The 4,625-nt window shown below is 34.2% G+C and overlaps 1 long non-coding RNA gene across 1 annotated transcript; it reads right to left on the bottom strand.

The window, feature by feature from the left end:
* Positions 1-1,373: 1,373 nt before the first annotated feature.
* Positions 1,374-3,589, bottom strand: LOC128285435 (uncharacterized). The gene is made up of 2 exons (XR_008275917.1): positions 3,453-3,589; positions 1,374-1,573 (listed from the first exon to the last, which is right to left on the bottom strand). It is a non-coding gene; the product is annotated as an uncharacterized LOC128285435 (long non-coding RNA).
* Between the last annotated feature and the right edge of the window lie 1,036 nt (positions 3,590-4,625).

The following is a 4,625-nucleotide window of genomic DNA, read 5'->3' as shown; positions in this document are numbered from 1 at the left end:
TTATGAATATGTGTAAATATGTGAATTATGTATTAATTGGAAAGTAGTTGGAATTGAATCAAGTATGATTGTATGTGAATATCTGAAATATGTATTGGTATTAAATTGTATATTGATTAGAAAGTGGAAAAGTGAATTTGAATTGAATTGAATTGAATGGAATGGAATGGAATTATGATTAATTGAAATGTGTATTGGTTGGATATTGAAATATGAGAAATTGTGATTAAATTGAGAGCGAATTTGAAATAGAAAAATGATTTGAATACCCTATTAACTAGTCGGATTGAGTAGGATATAGTTGGCATGCCATAGGATTTAGAAGTGTTCAGGCACTGAGTGCCATACTGGTGTGTTTGGTTGGAATCCGTATATTCGCCAAAGTCCGAGTCTTGTTAATTGGGGTAAATATGAATATTAAGTAAAATTGAAATAAGAATTAAATTCCCTATTAACTTGTCGGGCTAGTCGGATATAATTGGCATGCCATAGGATTGGAAGAGTACGGGATTTATCGACTTTACCAATCAGGCACTTTATGTGCCTCATTTTAGGCACTTATGTGCTGGTTACTGTTACTGCTACTGCTACTGTTACCGATTTGGCACTTTGTGTGTCAATTATTGTTACTGTTAACGTTATTGATTCGACACTTTATGTGTCAAATATTGTTACTGTTACTGTTACTGATTTGGCACTTTGTGTGTCGAATATTATTACTGTTACCGTTACTGATTCGGCATTTTATGTGTCGAATATTGTTACTGTTACCGTTACCGATTCGGCACTTTGTGTGTTGAATACTGTTACCATTATTATTATCTTTATCGCCATCGTTATCGACATCGTTCGGTACTATGTACCGTTTTAGGCACAATGTGTTGTACTGGTGTGTTTGGGTTGGAATCCGTGTATCCGTCAAAGTCTGGATTGTTAATAGGGTGAATAACTGAAATGTAACACCCCTTACCCGGCCCAGACGTTATGGCCGGATCCGACATGCCACATCGAAGCATTCAAAACATTTCCGATCCAGAAAGAAAACTTACTGAGTGTTTTAAAAGATGATTTCATTATAGGTTAAAGTGAATGGAAGCTGTGCACCAGGTAGGAAACCGAAAAAAAGGAGGTGAGTCCATCGGACTGCTTAAGTACCAAACTCCCTTCGGATCCAATCCTAGACATGCAAACCGCCATTGCCATACCTTAACATCATGTATATTTCTAAGAAACCGATTTGATTAAGTCCTTTTTAGGAAAAGTGATTAATTTTGGAAAATATCTTCATTGCAGAAGCTTTGCTTGTTTTCGTGTTATTTTGAAATCAATTACTATTTTTGAAAATGCGCCCTAAAGCTATCCAATTTCAACAGTTAAATATAAATATTACCTATCTTAATAAAATATATAAAAACCATCAAAAATAAATAAGCAGCCTTATTACATTTAAAAGCCCAAAACCTCAAACGTAATTAAAAGGATGTCCAGTTCACCAAAAGAAAATCAAACTTTCAGAACGGGTGGCAACTCCGAATTCCCTCACAGCTCCAAGCCCACTATGGTTGGGGATTACCTGCGAGGATGAAAATAAAAGGGGTGAGTTTGGGGAAACTCAGTGTGTAAATTAACCCAACAATAGCCTATATCAGCTCAAACCACAGAAATAGAATAAGTTGGCCTTAGCCCAGAACAGAATTCAGAATAAAGCCCATAGGCCCATAACAGAACAGAACATATATTACATGTTTATACAGAAACCCAACCCAGATTCATCCATAACACCCCCGTACCAGCCTTACACCATGTGGGAGACTACTCGACCCACCCAACCACTACACATCACGAAATCGCGGTGAGGTGCGGATATTGTGACGAAGTCACCAGATCTGATATTGTGGCGAGCCACCGAAGCAGATATATGTGGCAAAGCCACGGATCGATAATCGTGGCATAGCCACCGAATCAGAATATATGTGGCGAGCCACCAGATCGAATAATTGTGGCATAGCCACCGGACGCTTCCTCCATAATATAACCCATGTCCCCATGCAGCAGATATATAATCATGGCATACATCATACAGAATCAGATCGTCAGGCTTTTCAGTCAAAATTAACCCTAGGGGTATAACGATAATTTTGCATCTAGGGGTATAACAATAATTTTCCATACATAGGGGTATTATAGTAATTTAGCTACTTTTAGGGTTTTCATGCATATCCTAACTATTTACGTACTATCAGAACACTTACCGTGCATACTTACTGAATTGAGCCTGTTGGCCCATGAACCCGATCTTTGGCCCATTAAGCCCAAATTATCAAAATGTACGAAATCGCGCATACTGCAATTTATTACTTTAGATTACCAAATATACAAACCCAACTATCTTACGAGCATTCACACACTCGCAAATTCCCAAAATACCGACTTTTCGGCATTTCGGCTTTTCGGCTTTTGCCAATCTAGTCTATGAGATTGTGTCAATTACACACCTATTTGCGACGATATGCTGACGAGATCCACACACGAACCGCCTACAATTGGATTACTAACACGTTAATCTAACTATTCAAATACAAACTACGTATTAACCCCTTACAATATTTGGCCAACCACACCTACAGATCATAGTAAGCTTATAAGAAAACAATAAGCAACTCATTAACAAATTTTTGTCAATGTTTACCACATAATCATAATTTCACTGCAAGCTGTCTTCCTAAGCAACAGTCACTAAATTATTTATAACTGGTGCTACGAAACTCCAAATCAAGTGCCGTTAATTTTCCCTGAAAATAGACTAATATATCTTCTATCCATAAAATTTTCAAAATTTTTGGTATGGCCAATCAATACCAGATTTTTCTTAAAGTTTCCCATGTTTCACTGTTTGACTAATCTGACCACTCTTCATTACGAATCAAATTTCTCATTGTAAAGAATTTAAAATATGTTCTCGTCTATTCCATTTGAAACTAGGATCATTAAGCTTTAGTTACATAATTTATGCAGCTTCTAACTCATCTCCCACAATTTATGGTGATTTTCCAAAGTCACGTTACTGCTGCTGTCTCAAGCAGATTTATTACCAAATCACTCTTTCACACCTAACTTGCATGCTTGTTATTTAAACATGTATATCACCAATCAATCATCACATATCTATGATTTTACTTAAGTATAATCTCCATTTCATCATTTTAAAGCACAACATGTTAGCCGATTTTCCCCTTAGCATCTAAGGCTCATGCATGCTCATTTGTTTGGCTCAACTTCACCTATCTTCCATTTTTCATCAAAAGAACATGAGACAACAACCATTTCCTTCATTTTAATTCATCACTAAAGTCTCACAACACAACTAAAAACCAAAATATGCTTCAAGAGTTAAGGTAGAATCAAGAAGAACTCATGAACATTAAGATAAAAGCAAACTACCATGAACTTACCTTCAATTTTCTTCCCCAAGTGACCGAACATTCAAGAGCTTTCTCCTCTACTTTCTCTTCTCTAACTTTCAGCTATGATGAACAAAGATGGACAAAACTTTGTTCTTTTCACCCCTTTTTCTTTTAATAAAATTTCATATTTCATCCATTTAATTCTTTAATACAAAAGACATGAAATGCCCATCATGGAACATTTACCTAAACCATTATCATGGAACATTTACCTAACCCATTATCATGGAATATATACCTAATCCATTATCATGGAACATTTACCTAACCCATTATCAATTTGTACCATGAATTATGGATAACAAGTGCTCATATTGTCTACAACAACATGATAGCTGGCCACTTCATGTAAAATGGGAGGTTTGTCATGCAAATCCTCCTATTTTGCACTCCTATTTATTTGGCCACTTCAATTTAGCCTATAGCATTTTCAAACATTTTCACATAGGTTCTATTTCATAATTTCACTCACAAATGACAAAATCAAAGCATGAAATTTTGCCAACATTCACAGAATTCTCGAAAATTGGGGCATTACATGAAATGAGAAAATTAAATAAATTTGATTGATTGTACTTTAAAAAAAATATGAGAAAGAAATTATGAGTTGAATTCTCAATTGAATTGAAATGTGAGATTTGGAGCTTGAACTTAAGGTTCATGAATTTTCTAAAATATCGAATTATTGATATTGAAATCAGTTGAATAAATGAAATGAGAAAGTCGAATGAATTTGATCGATTGAACTATTGAAAGTATGAAAAAAAAAAAAGAAATTAAGAATTGAAATGTGAATTGAAATTGAGATATGAGATTGAAACCTTGAACCAAAGGTTCATGATTTGATTAAAGATAATATAGATGATATATAATGCCATTTGATGAAAGACTATTGTTGAGATATGAAATTAAACCATAAATTAACACATATGACTTATATTGTTACATGTTTGATGTCTATTATTTATTATAGTTTTATAATTTGAATTATGGTAATACCACTGAGTATAGACATACTTAGCGTATGGTTGTATTAATATAATTCAAATTATTTATTATTATTAAATGTTAAATGTTAAATTATGTATATGGTAAGAGAAGTATGAGGTTTGGTAGTGTTATTGTTGAATTGAATGGAAATTAAATTGAGTTGTGAATGAA

The sequence above is a fragment of the Gossypium arboreum genome, chromosome 2 (assembly GCF_025698485.1).
Source record: "Gossypium arboreum isolate Shixiya-1 chromosome 2, ASM2569848v2, whole genome shotgun sequence".
Classification (NCBI taxonomy): Eukaryota; Viridiplantae; Streptophyta; class Magnoliopsida; order Malvales; family Malvaceae; genus Gossypium; species Gossypium arboreum.
The sequence above is the reverse complement of the archived record's forward strand: the minus strand, read 5'-3'. Positions and strand labels throughout refer to the sequence as shown.